The sequence below is a fragment of the Saimiri boliviensis genome, chromosome 3 (genome assembly GCF_048565385.1).
Source record: "Saimiri boliviensis isolate mSaiBol1 chromosome 3, mSaiBol1.pri, whole genome shotgun sequence".
In the NCBI taxonomy this organism is placed as follows: Eukaryota; Metazoa; Chordata; class Mammalia; order Primates; family Cebidae; genus Saimiri; species Saimiri boliviensis.
The window spans coordinates 75377213-75391948 of NC_133451.1; the positions used below are offsets into that span (position 1 = coordinate 75377213).

A 14736-nucleotide genomic window follows, 5' to 3' on the forward strand; every position below is an offset into this window, starting at 1 on the left:
CAATACAACTCTGAAGGGCCATACCAGCTTCAGACTCCCATGTGGCTAGCTGAGGGATTTGTTGAGACAACATCACAGCCCAACTACTCCCTCCACCCAATCTGCTTCTTCCCTTCCACAGGGGATAATCCCAAGAACAGTCCCTAGTGCTAATCTCAGAACCATTCCTGCATGCTAATCTCAGAGGCTTCTTCCAAGGCAACTCAACCTGTGACATTAGCATATAATTCCTTCAGAATAGACTGAGGCCCTAGAAGTCTCCCTGAGACCCAATGTGCTCACCACCTTTGGACTGTGTTCAAGGTTCCAGATAGAAACTAATAATAATCACAAATATTTACTGAGTAATTACATGTGCCAAACAATGTACACAATGTTAATTCATTTAATCTTTACAACTTTATTTCACAGATGAGTAAACTGAAGCACAGAGAGATTAAGAAACTTGATCAAAGTCACACAATAGAATATAGAGGTATCAGCGTACAAACCCAGGCAGTTTCTGGTACAGGCAGCCTTTCTCCTAATCTCTTCTCTATACTACCCCTTGTGCCAGTGAGTTTGGTAAATGGCTGTTTTCCCATGTTGATAAATATCCAGTCCCAGGTAGGTACCCATGTTCTCTTTGTGAAACCAGATTATTGGAAGCAAATTATAACATGTTTCCTATGAATAAATTCCTTTTTCTTATTGTGTTCAATTTATGCTACCAACACTACTTTGCACTAAATAGAGACACTGATTAGAAGCTGGTGAAACAGACAGGCCTAGAACAAAATATCTGTTGAACCTAAAGAAAAGATAGTATCCAAGCAGATCATCAAGAAGTAAATTTGCAGAAACAAAACTATTCTTGTGCTCATTTTGGCAGCACATATACTAAAATTGGAATGATACAAAGAAGATTAGCATGGCACCTGCACAATGACGACACTATTGAAAAAATATTCTTAATCTTTTGATTGTAATAAGTAACAGATAAAAGTGAATCATTTTTCAAACTCATGGCTAGAAGATACGGGTCACAGATAATACATTCTAAAGGCCAAACAATCATACATTTACCATCAGTTGTCTATTTCTTAAATTTCCTTCCTAGAAAAACACAAACTTAACAGAATTCAATAAAAAAGGAGTTAGTGTGTCAGATACAAAATAGTAAAGCAAACCTACTAGGAAACTCTAATTGGCTTCATCTTTAAGGTTCAGCTTCTTTTTGTGGCCAGGACAGGGGCCTAAAGACATTCTTTATTATTCATTTAATTAAATGACAAATAAAACAAGTTCTCTTTTACACGTGTTTTCTTTTTCAGCCTCTATGGTGTGAAATAAACATGAAGCTGTCAAACAGAATAAACTGAGACAGGCTAAACTAATTTGCCACTGATGATAGTCATTATAAACAATCTGAATGCTGTTCCACCTCACTGGGATTTAAGTAATCTGTCAAAAATCCCGATATTCTAAAATCTGCATATGTAATCAGGAAACATGGGGAAAAAATGAGAATAGTTAGTTCAATCAACAGAAATATCCTCATTCCTGATATGAAAATAGAAGAGTCCCTTCAGGATTAATTTCTTTAGGCCCTTCTCTCTTTCTCATTCAAATGTCATCCCATGCAAACAATTATTGTTAGCCTATTCCTTCCTCAATATTTAGAAATGTTGCTCAATATTGTTAGAAAAGTCGGTCTTTTCAGAGCCAGCTAGAGGCAAAACTATTAAACAAGATGAGCTTGTCTTTCAATTAAAAAGAATATCCAGTGCTAATAAAGACCTGGTTAAATGTACAGTCTCAAAAATTCCTGGGGAGAATTTTTAATTCTCTTAAAAATAAAATTTTAATTATATTCTATTTATGAGAATATATTCTAGTGTAATCATCCTAAAGATGGAATAAAAACTTTATACACAAAGATGTTCATTATGATACTATTATTTATAATAAGAAAATACAGAAATAAAGCAACTATCCAGCAATACGGGAATGGTTAAATAAAATATGATGCACACACAGGGAAATAGCATGAGCTGTTTTAAATGTCAAGAGTTTTAATAACATTTGAAAATGCATATGTTATCAAGTTAAGTGAAAAGTAGCAGGTTATGAAATTATATACATAACGTTCTCAATTATGTTAAAACATGCAAAAATATGGCAAAAGGCGAATAATAGTCAAGATAATTTTAAAGAAGTTAGAGGAAAAGGGGAATTTTACTGTTCTAGATATCAAGGCTTACTGTTAAGTTGTAATTATTAAAACTGTGAGTATTAGGGCAGAAATAGACAAACAGATCAATGGAGAGAACAGAAACTTTATTTATGTATTCAATTTGCTTGTTTTGCTTTTATTATTATTCTTATTTTGAGACAGTCTCACTCTGTCAGCCAGGCTGCAGTACAGTGATATGATTTCCGCTCACTGCAGCCTCAGCCTCTGAGGCTCAAGTGATCCTCAGCTCCCAAGCTGAGACTACAGGTACAAACCACCATACAAGCCTATTTTCATATTTTTTATAGAGACAGAGTTTCACCATGTTGCCCAGGCTGGTCTCGCCTCCTGAGCTCAAGCAATCTTACCCACCTCAGCCTCCCAAATTGCAGGGATTAAAGTGGTGAGACACCACACCCAGCAACAGACAATTTACATAAGATATAATTTATGTATATACACACAAGCACACACACACATACATATATACACGTTTATACATGTATACACACACATGCACACACTTACATATAAAGGTGGCATTATAATCAAAACAAATAATTCTAAAACACAGATTCCAAATGGAAATACATATACAAATAATTTATATCCCTACTTTATATTGTATATAAAAACTAAAATCCACATGGATTCAAATACTTAAATATAAAAAAACTCTGAAACTTTCATGGGAAACTATAGTCGTATATCATTATGATAAGATTTTCACTAAGAGTAGAAAACAATTTATTAAATGAGATACAAAAAGGCAAAGCATAAAGAAAAAAGATTAATAAATTCAATTGCATAAAAAAATAAAATTCCACATAACCCGTCCTTAAAAAAATAAAGTGAAATGACAAGCAACTGACTGGGAGAAGTTATAGCAACATCTATTTGTATTATATATTCAGGAATACATAAAGAATTTCTACAAATTAAAAATATGAGAAACCAAAATTGCACAAACAGAAAAAGAACAAAGGGTATTAATAGGAAATTTGTAGAAGAAAAAAACCGAATCATCAATAAACATATGAGATGTTTAATCTCACTAGCAATTAAGAAAATGTGAATTAAAATCAGAGTAGGAACCTATATCTTACTTAAAAGAGTGACACAAGATTAAAAAGTCTAACACTATCAGCAGAGATGTTAAGATGGGCATTCTCAAACATAGCTAAGGTGTGCTGGGAGAGAGCTTGAGAAAGCCCAATCTAGGCTCCACTTTGCTTTCCAGAAACCAGATTTGTAACATACTGAGCTCTTGTTAATGGTGAGAATTTGACTGGTGAAGAGGTTAGGGTATCTTTGGGCATGTAAGCTTTTAGCCCTCCTTTAAATCTTGCCGCATCATCAACTGGCAATGCAACTCCCAAGCAAAGCAGAGCTTCCTCTGCCTGCATCTGTGATGGAACTAGTTCTTCTCTCTCACCCCTTCTGACCAGAGTCTCACTGTCCCAGTCAACTGCGTGAACTGGAAAGTAAGTCAGTCACCTGCCTTCTGCCTTGTAAAACCTAGACTAAAATTTTAATGGAATCCTTCTCAAGGCAATAATCTCAATACTGATCTTTGGGTAACTAAGGGGAGAGCCATCTGGAGCCCAATGGTTCAGCACTAGACCTTCTGTTTCCAGAAGACCCCAAAAGGGCACAATCTGGAAGGGAGAAGAAAAGAAAGCAATCTGCACTATTTGGCATAATAGCACAGCTGCCTGACTCTGTGGAGAGCATCACACCTTGCAAATTACAAGGCAGCTAAGGATGGGTTTTTTTCTTCCTCCTATGAGTTCAGACTGCACTGTCTCTGAGAATTCACCTGTACCCCAAAAGGAGTGTGTGTGTGTGTGTGTGTGTGTGTGTGTGTGTGTCCGCTCAGGCACTCACGCATGCATGTAAGTTCAGAAAATAAACAGACACGATTGCACGCATTCTTTTGTGAGAGCTTAAAGAAGACACAAAAGAAAGATTTCTATTCACCCTGAACGACAAGGTGAGACTGCCAGAGTCTCCATCTCCATCTGGACACTTTTATTGTGCTTTAATCCACAATTGTATCTCCCAGAGTGGGATGGCCACCATTACTTTAGGCCCAGCCACTCAGACTTGGGAAAACTGACTCCAAGAGGAAAGAGAAGAGGAATGGTGACTTAAGAAAACACAAATGTTGGCCGGGTGTGGTGGCTTACATCTGTAATCCTAGTACTTTGGGAGGCTAAGGCAGGCAGATTGACTGAGCTCAGGAGTTCAAGACCAGCCTGGGCAACATGGTGAATCCCAGTCTCTACTAAAATTAAAAAAATTAGCTGAGTGTGGTAGTGTACGCCTGTAATCCCAGCTACTTGGGAGGCTGAGGTAGGAGAATTGCTTGAACCTGGGAGGCAGAGGTTGCGGTAAGCCAAGATTATACCACTGCACTACAGCCTGGGCAACAGAAAGAGACTCTGTCTCAAAAAAAAAAAAAAAAAAAAAAAAAAAAAAAAAAAAAAAAAAAAAAAAAGAAAGAAAGAAAGAAAAAGAAAATATGAATGTTTCCTCTCACAGTTCTGGAGCCCAAAAGTCTGGAGTCAAGGCATCAGGAGAACGCTGCTGCCTCCAGAGGCTTTCAGGAAGCACCTGGGCCTGGCCTCTTCGCTGCTGTTCACACTCTGGCTTGAGGCTGCATTGCTCCAGTCTCTGCCTCCATCTCCACATCAGCTTCTCCTCTATGTGCAAAATCTCCTGTCTCTCTTTTAAGGAAACACGTGACTAGATTCAGGGCCCACTTGGGTAATCCAGCATAATCTCCCCATGTCGAGGACTTTCAAGATGGCCGCCTAAGAACAGCTCAGGACTTCAGCTCCCAGTGAAAGTGCAGAGGGTGAGTGGACGCCGCATTTCCAGACGAACTCTTATTGCCCACAGACCAGGAGATACCCAGGCAGAGGGGTCGCCAGCGTCGCAGTCCCAGCCGGTGCGGCTGTTTTGGCCCCTGCGGGGCTGATTCCGCCCGCGCGGCTGCTGTGACCACTCCCTGTTGCTGCGGTTCTCCGTACAAAAGCCACTGGTCTGGGAGCCCTCTTAGCTGGCGAGCAGAGCCTTGAGACGGCAGAATAGCCCATTCATCTGAAATAGCGAGCCAGGCCAGGAGATTCCTAGGCAAAAAATCCGCCAGGAGCCGGCGCCGCGGTTCGAGCCGACTCCGTGAGTCACAGCACGGGAGATCCCGGCGCCTTTTCAACAAGCGACCGGAACGCGGGGTCGTTCAACTTAAAAGAAAAGACTCTGAGTCAGGGAGCCAGGTGATCAGGCTCCGTTGGTCCCACCCCTCCACCCCCAACAACAACGGAAACAAAAACAGTAATTGGAAACCCTCTGGGTTGAGCCCTTCAAACCAAGCACAGCTGAACCGGGACGGTCCGGCTCCGTGGGGGAGGGGCTTCCGCCATTACTGAGACTCTCCACCGCTACGGAGGCAGGCTGCCGTTGCCGAGGCAACCCGCCGTTGCCGAGGCAACCTGCCACAACAGAGAGAGTCCGCCATAACAGAGGCGGGGCCACCATTGCCCAGACAGTTCTAACTACGCCCATATAAAAAGGACTACAGGGAAGAGCTCAGGGCAGCTGGGCGGAGCCCACAGCAGCTCAGCAAAGCCCCTGCGGGCAGGCAGAGGCTAGGCGTGCTGCTAGCTGGGCGGGTCCGACCTGAAAAAAAAAAAATCAAAAAAGGCAGTAGTGCAATGGAAACTCATAAAGCTCCAACTCCCTGGGACAGAGACAGACAACAGGTGGATAAACCCACAAAAATGGGTAGAAACCAGCGTAAAAAGGATGAAAACTCCCGAAACCAGAACACCTCTCCTCCTAAAAGTGATCACAACTCCTCACCAGCAAGGGAACCAGACCGGATGGAGAAGGAGGGTGATGAAATGACAGAATCAGACTTCAGAAGATGGGTAGTAAGAAACTACAATGAGCTAAAAGAACATGTTCTAACCCATCGCAAAGAAAATAGGAACCTTGAAAAAAGATTGGACGAACTGCTGACGAGAATGGACAGCATAGAGAGGAGAATAAGTGAATTGATGGAGCTGAAAAACGCAACACGAGAACTTCGTGAAGCATGCACAAGCTTCAACAGCCGAATTGACCAAGCAGAAGAAAGGATATCAGAGGTCGAAGACCAACTCAATGAAATAAAAAGAGAAGGCAAGAACAGAGAAAAAAGCGCAAAAAGGAATGAACAAAATCTTCAAGAAATGTGGGACTATGTGAAAAGACCTAATCTACGTCTGATAGGTGTACCTGAATGTGATGAAGAGAATGAATCCAAGCTGGAAAATACTCTTCAGGATATTATCCAGGAAAACTTCCCCAACCTAGCAAGGCAGACCAATATTCAAATACAGGAAATACAGAGAACACCACAGAGATATTCCTCAAGAAGAGCAACCCCAAGGCACATAATCGTCAGATTCACCAGGGTTGAAATGAAAGAGAAAATGCTAAGGGCAGCCAGAGAGAAAGGTCGGGTTACCCACAAAGGGAAGCCCATTAGACTCACAGCAGATCTCTCAGCAGAAACCCTACAAGCCAGAAGAGACTGGGGGCCAATATTCAACATCCTTAAAGAAAAGAACTTTCAACCCAGAATCTCCTATCCAGCCAAACTCAGCTTCATAAGTGAAGGAAAAATAAAATCCTTTGTGAACAAGCAAGCACTCAGAGATTTCATCACCACCAAACCTGCTCTACAAGAACTCCTGAAAGAGGCTCTACACATATAAAGGAACAACCAGTACCAGCCACTCCAAAAACACACCAAATGGTAAAAAAGCAGCAACACAATCAAGAATCTGCATCAACTAACCAACAAAACAGCCAGGTAGCATCAAAATGACAGCATCAAATTCACACATAACAATACTATCCCTAAATGTCAATGGACTAAATGCCCCAATCAAAAGACACAGACTGGCAAATTGGATAAAAAGCCAAAACCCATCAGTGTGCTGTATCCAGGAAACCCATCTTACATGCAAGGATACACAAAGGCTCAAAATAAAGGGATGGAGGAAGATCTACCAAGCAAATGGAGAGCAAAAAAAGGCAGGAGTTGCAATTCTCATCTCTGATAAAATAGACTTTAAAGCAACAAAGATCAAAAGAGACAAAGAAGGACATTACATAATGGTAAAAGGATCACTGCAACAAGAAGAGCTAACGATCCTAAATTTATATGCACCCAATACAGGAGCACCCAGATACATAAGGCAAGTTCTTAATGACTTACAAAGAGACTTAGACTCCCACACAATAATAGTGGGAGACTTTAACACCCCATTGTCAATATTAGACAGATCAACCAGACAGAAAATCAACAAGGATATCCAGGACCTGAACACAGACCTGGAACGAGCAAACCTAATAGACATTTACAGAACTCTCCACCCCAAATCCACAGAATATACATTCTTCTCAGCACCACATCACACCTACTCTAAAATTGACCACATAATTGGCAATAAATCACTCCTCAGCAAATGCAAAAGAACAGAAATCATAACAAACAGTCTCTCAGACCACAGTGCAATCGAGGTAGAACTCAGAATGCAGAAACTAACTCAGAACCGCACAGCTTCATGGAAACTGAACAACTTGCTCTTGAATGTTGACTGGATAAACAATGAAATGAAGGCAGAAATAAAGATGTTCTTCGAAACCAATGAGAACGAAGACACAACATACCAGAATCTCTGGGACACATTTAAAGCAGTCTCTAGAGGAAAATATATAGCAATGAGTGCCCACATGAGAAGAAAGGAGAGATCTAAAATTGACACCCTATCATCAAAATTGAAAGAGCTAGAGGAGCAAGATCAAAAAAACTCAAAACCTAGCAGAAGACAGGAAATAACTAAGATCAGAGCAGAACTGAAGGAAATAGAGACACAAAAAACTCTTCAAAAAATCAATAAATCCAGGAGCTGGTTTTTTGAAAAGATCAACAAAATAGACAGACCACTAGCCAGATTAATAAAAAAGAAAAGAGAGAATAACCAAATTGATGCAATAAAAAACGATAAAGGGGATATCACCACAGATTCCACAGAAATCCAAACCATCATCAGAGATTATTACAAACAACTCTATGCACATAAACTAGTAAACCTGGAAGAAATGGATAAATTCCTGGACACCTGCAACCTCCCAAGCCTAAACCTGGAAGAAGCCGAAACCCTGAATAGACCAATAACATGGTCTGAAGTCGAGGCAGCAATAAAGAGCCTACCACCCAAAAAAAGCCCAGGTCCAGATGGGTTCACAGCTGAATTCTACCAGACATACAAGGAGGAGCTGATACCATTCCTTCTGAAACTATTCCAGACAATCCAAAAAGAGGGAATCCTTCCCAAATCATTTTACGAGACAAACATCATCCTGATACCAAAACCCGGCAGAGACTCAACAAGAAAAGAAAATTTCAGGCCAATATCCATGATGAACATAGATGCAAAAATCTTCAATAAAATACTGGCAAACCGATTGCAACAGCATATCAAAAAGCTCATCCACCATGATCAAGTAGGATTCATCCCGGGGATGCAAGGCTGGTTCAACATACGCAAGTCCATAAACGTAATTCACCACATAAACAGAACCAAAGACAAAAACCACATGATTATCTCGATTGATGCAGAGAAGGCTTTTGACAAAATTCAACAACGCTTTATGCTAAAAACCCTCAATAAACTAGGTATTGATGGAACGTATCTCAAAACAATAAAAGCTATTTACGACAAACCAACAGCCAATATCATACTGAATGGGCAAAAACTGGAAGCATTCCCTTTGAAATCTGGCACTAGACAAGGATGCCCTCTCTCACCACTCCTATTCAATATAGTACTGGAAGTTCTAGCCAGAGCAATCAGGCAAGAAAAAGAAATAAAGGGTATCCAAATTGGAAAGGAGGAAATCAAATTGTCTCTATTTGCAGATGACATGATTGTATATCTGGAAGACCCCATCATCTCAGCCCAAAATCTCCTGAAACTGATAAACAACTTCAGCAAAGTCTCAGGATACAAAATCAACGTGCAAAAATCACAAGCATTCCTATACACCAGTAATAGACTTCAAGAGAGCCAAATCAAGAACGAACTGCCATTCACAATTGCTACAAAGAGAATAAAGTACCTAGGAATACAACTAACAAGGAACGTAAAGGACCTCTTCAAGGAGAACTACAAGCCATTGCTTAACGAAATAAGAGAGGATACAAACAGATGGAGAAACATTCCATGTTCATGGTTAGGAAGAATCAACATCGTGAAAATGGCCATACTGCCCAAAGTAATTTACAGATTCAATGCTATTCCCATCAAGCTACCAATGACCTTCTTCACAGAACTGGAAAAAAACACCTTAAACTTCATATGGAACCAAAAGAGAGCCCGCATAGCCAAGTCAATTCTAAGCAAAAAGAACAAAGCGGGAGGCATCACACTACCGGACTTCAAACTATACTACAAGGCTACAGTAATCAAAACAGCATGGTACTGGTACCAAAACAGAGATATAGACCAATGGAACAGAACAGAGGCCTCACAGGAAATACAACATACCCACAACCATCTGATCTTCGACAAACCTGACAAAAACAAGCAATGGGGAAAGGACTCCCTGTTTAATAAATGGTGTTGGGAAAACTGGCTAGCCATGTGCAGAAAGCAGAAACAGGACCCCTTCCTGACACCTTACACCAAAATTAACTCCAGATGGATTAAAGACTTAAACATCAGACCTAATACCATAAAAACCTTAGAAGAAAATCTAGGCAAAACCATTCAGGACATAGGTGTAGGCAAGGACTTCATGACCAAAACGCCAAAAGCAATGGCAACAAAAGCCAAAATAGACAAATGGGACCTAATCAAACTCCACAGCTTCTGCACGGCAAAAGAAACAGTCAGTAGAGTGAATCGGCAACCAACAGAATGGGAAAAAATTTTTGCAGTCTACCCATCTGACAAGGGGCTGATATCCAGAATTTACAAAGAACTAAAGCAGATCTACAAGAAAAAAACAAACAAGCCCATTCAAAAATGGGCAAAGGATATGAACAGATACTTTACAAAAGAAGACATACAGGAGGCCAACAAACATATGAAAAAATGCTCATCATCACTGGTCATCAGAGAAATGCAAATCAAAACCACATTGAGATACCATCTCACACCAGTTAGAATGGCGATCATTAAAAAATCGGGAAACAACAGATGCTGGAGAGGATGTGGAGAAATAGGAACACTTTTACACTGTTGGTGGGAATGTAAATTAATTCAACCATTGTGGAAGACAGTGTGGCGATTCCTCAAGGACCTAAAAATAGAAATCCCATTTGACCCAGCAATCCCATTACTGGGTATATATCCAAAGGATTATAAATCATTCTACTACAAGGACACGTGCACACGAATGTTCATTGCAGCACTGTTTACAATAGCAAAGACCTGGAACCAACCCAAATGCCCAATGATGATAGACTGGATAGGGAAAATGTGGTACATATACACCATGGAATATTATGCAGCCATCAAAAACGATGAGTTCACGTCCTTTATAGGGACATGGATGAACCTGGAAACCATCATTCTCAGCAAACTGACACAAGAGCAGAAAATCAAACACCGTATATTCTCGCTCATAGGCGGGTGTTGAACAATGAGAACACATGGACACAGGGAGGGGAGCACTACACACTGGGGTCTGTTGGGGGGAAATGGGGGAGGGGCGGGGGGTGGGGAGGTGGGAAGAGATAGCATGGGGAGAAATGACAGATACAGGTGAGGGGACGGAAGGCAGCAAAGCACACTGCCATGTGTGTACCTATGCAACAATCTTGCATGTTCATCACATGTACCCCAAAACCTAAAATGCAATAAAAAAAAAAAAGAAAAAAAAAAAAAATTAGATTTAAACTTAAAAAAAAAAAAAAAATCTCCCCATGTCAAGATCCTTAGCCTAATCATATATGCAAACACATGTTTTCTTTATAAGGTAACATTTACAGGCTCCAGGGATTAGAATCTGACATCTTTGGTTTAACTATTAATTGGCCTACAACAGGAACCCTACTGTGAAGCATTTCATTTCTTGATGTTTCCCTCATAGACCTTCTTAAAGGTCATACTTATCACACAGATTTAAGTTTTCAATTCACACCCTTTAATTGTCCCTCAATTTTGCAGCAAAGTCAGTCAGATACACTCCTATTGCCTTGTGTGTGGTGTTGATGTTACAATGGAGAATAAAGGAAGACAGCAGCAATGGAAAGGATGCCTCATCCATATCAAACTCTCTGCATGTCCTATGCATGTCCCCACATTCCTTCCTGTCTCTGTACCAGTGAGATGTGCCTAAGGGTTCCAGCAGTGACCAGCAGCCACAGGGCGAGTGAGGGTTCATGGCAGAGCTGAAAGCAACAGAGAAAACACGAGACACTAAAGATCATTTTCCAGGTTGATATCCCAGTAGTGGCCGCAAATAGCAGCTTCCAATTTCCCACCCGAAATTTGTTTGAGCCAACTGGCCCTGGAAGGGGAAAACAAGTAAATTCTTATGTGACATAAGGATCCTAAATGGCTTTTAATAAAGACTTTTACTTTAAAGCTTAATCTCTTCAATAATAACATTGCTTCCAACCTCTTTTCCCTCTCCCAGTTCCCACTTCCCACGTCTCTTACTCTTTCTCTCTTTCTGCCTCTCTGTCTGTCCTTGTTTCTCTCTCTCTCTCTCTCTCTCTCTCTCTCTCTCTCTCTCTCTCTCTCACTTGCTCTCACACACACACACACACACACCCCTCCACAGCCCCTAGCCTCCCGCCAACAACAGTTAACCAAGGCTATCCAAAATTATTATCCACTCCTTCCTCTCTTCTCACCACCACCATTACAAGCATCACTCAGAACCAAAAGAAAAAAAAATAGCTTGATTCCACACGATACGTAACCACCGAAAATGACTGATTGAGAGCGCGTGATGTGTGCTGCCAATGGTGATATTGTAAGAGTAAATTCATCATCCTGACACATTCATAATGTGTGACACTGCTGTCCTATTATGTCCCGTGCTACAGGGCTGCAGCCCACATTGTGTAACTCGGGGAGACACATCGCACGGAGCAAAGCAGCCTCACCCCTTACCCTCACTAAATGCTCTATTTATCCACCATGTGCTGGTGCGACTGGAACACTGCCGGGTGAGGAAAAGGAAGTGCACAGGGACAAGGTCAAAGGGACACTGGGACCTGATTAAAATGGAAACTAAATAGCTTTTCTCATCTGGGCTTTTCTGAGGAGGTGCTCTGAGCAATGCCATCAGTATCAGCTGCGCCCGAGCTGATGAATAGGCCCATGGCAAAGGACTCTGTGAAGCAAAGGAGATTTTCCTGTATGATGCAGTTACTTGTAGACAAGAATGCCTCTCACCCCCTCAACACGAATGGGTTAATAGCCCACAGTAAGCCAGGGAAGTCAAGTGTCAAGGGAAAGCCATACACCCCATCCCTGTTCCTCCATTACCCACCCCCAACACAGCAAAAAAGAGCACACACACACACACACACACACACACACACACACACACACACACACAGAGCAGTTTTTAAGGTGTCCAATCTTTTGGCTCCCCTGGGCCACACTGGAAGAAGATAATTTGTTTTGGGCCACACATAAAATACACTAACACTAATGATAGCTGACGAGCTAAAAAAAAAAAAAAAAATCACAAAAAATATCGTTCTGTTTTAAGAAAATTTATGCATTTGTGTTGGCCCGCATTCAAAGTTCTTCTGGGCCACATGCAGCCTACAGGCGATGGGTTAGACAAGTTTGTTTTAAATGATAATCACAAATTACTTGTGTTTACTGAGCAAAACCCACTGTCTTCATTTGGATTCTCTGTGACATTTGGTTCCCCTGCCACTCATTTTCTCAACAGACCCCACAGCAAGAATTCAAATGCAAGAAGTTTCTGGAGGAGGCACAAGAAGCACTACCTGCAGTAGGTGAGTGGAAAGTGAGAGAGGGAAGGAAAGCCTGCAAATAAAGGCTGTGTTCTCAAGCAGCTTCTACTGGGAGTGAACGGAGCTGAACCCTATGGGAAAATGGGAAACAGTACAAAACACCTACCTAAGGTGCTTCCCCAGAGAGGCAAGGGGTCTGGGGTGTTTGTCCTCAGATTCCCATCACTCATTGGTTGAGGACTACTCCCTGGAGGGATTAATTTCTGATCATTTCCAGTCTAGCACTTCCAGTTTGCTGTGGACAGGCCACTAATTCCAGCTTACTAGGTTCAATGAGCATTACCTCACAACAGTTCCCTAGGAACTGCAGATTAAGTCAGTGAAGTAGATGGCTGCTAACTCCAAATCTTAAAAACAAGTCATAGAAGAGAAAAAGAAAAAAAAGAAAAACAGAAACTCTGCCAACACACAAAACTGAAGTACTCTGCCAAGACTCATTTTCCAACAAAGGCTTCATTATTGTTGATAGTATTGTAGTTCTAGGTAGCATGCTAGGCACTTCTGACACTAGAAAGACTTGTACCCACTGGCTTAATTTTGCACAAGAATAAATTTATGAGATTTTTCTCATGTTGCTCAAACAGCTCCATTTTCAGCTAGCCAAGGTTAAGTTGACTGTTAGGGAAATTATGAAAGACACAAAGTTTGCTTTAGTGTTCTCTGTCTCTTCTCTCTGACTCTTTCCCCTTTTTCCTAGAGATCTTTCCTCACCAATTAGGCACCCAGACACATTTCTGTCAAAAGCAGCTATCAGGGAGAGTTCTGGTATCAGTCATTTTTTCCATTAATTCAACGAATATTTAATAAGCAAATTATTTTAGGCCTGACAGTGTGCTGGATGTTGCGGACATGGAAGTATAACTTGCAGTTCCTGTCTGCACAGCATGATATGTGCCAGGATTGAGACAGGGAGTGGTATGAGAGTATCTGGGAGTTGCTGCTAACAAGTGTATCTTCTATTTAGGCTTTTGTTGCCATTGCTTTGGGTGTTTTAGTCATGAAGTCCTTGCTCATGCCTATGTCCTGAATGGTATTACCTAGGTATTCTTCTAGAGTTTTTATGGTGTTAGGTCTTGTGTTTAAATCTTTAATCCATCTGGAGTTAATTTTTATAAAAGGTGTAATCCAGTTTCAGCTTTCTGTATATGGCTAGCCAGTTTTCCCAACATTATTTATTAAACAGGGAATCCTTTCCCCATTGCTTGTTTTTGTTAGGTTTGTCAAAGATCGGATGGTTGCAGATGTGTGGCGTTATTTATGAGGCCTCTGTTCTGTTCCATTGGTCTATATCTCTGCTTTGGTACTAGTTTCATGCTGTTTTGATTACTGTAGCCTTGTAGTATAGTTTGAAGTCAGGCAGTGTGATGCCTGCAGCTTTGTTTTTTTGTTTTGTTTGTTTTTTGCTTAGGATTTTCTTGGCAATGCAGCTTTTTTTTTTTTTGGTTCCATATGA

At 41.0% G+C, this 14736-nt stretch overlaps 1 non-coding gene across 1 annotated transcript; it reads left to right on the forward strand.

The window, feature by feature from the left end:
• Positions 1-855: 855 nt before the first annotated feature.
• LOC120363746 (U6 spliceosomal RNA) lies at positions 856-959 on the forward strand. The gene has a single exon (XR_005579197.1). It is a non-coding gene; the product is annotated as a U6 spliceosomal RNA (small nuclear RNA).
• The last annotated feature ends 13777 nt before the right edge of the window (positions 960-14736 follow it).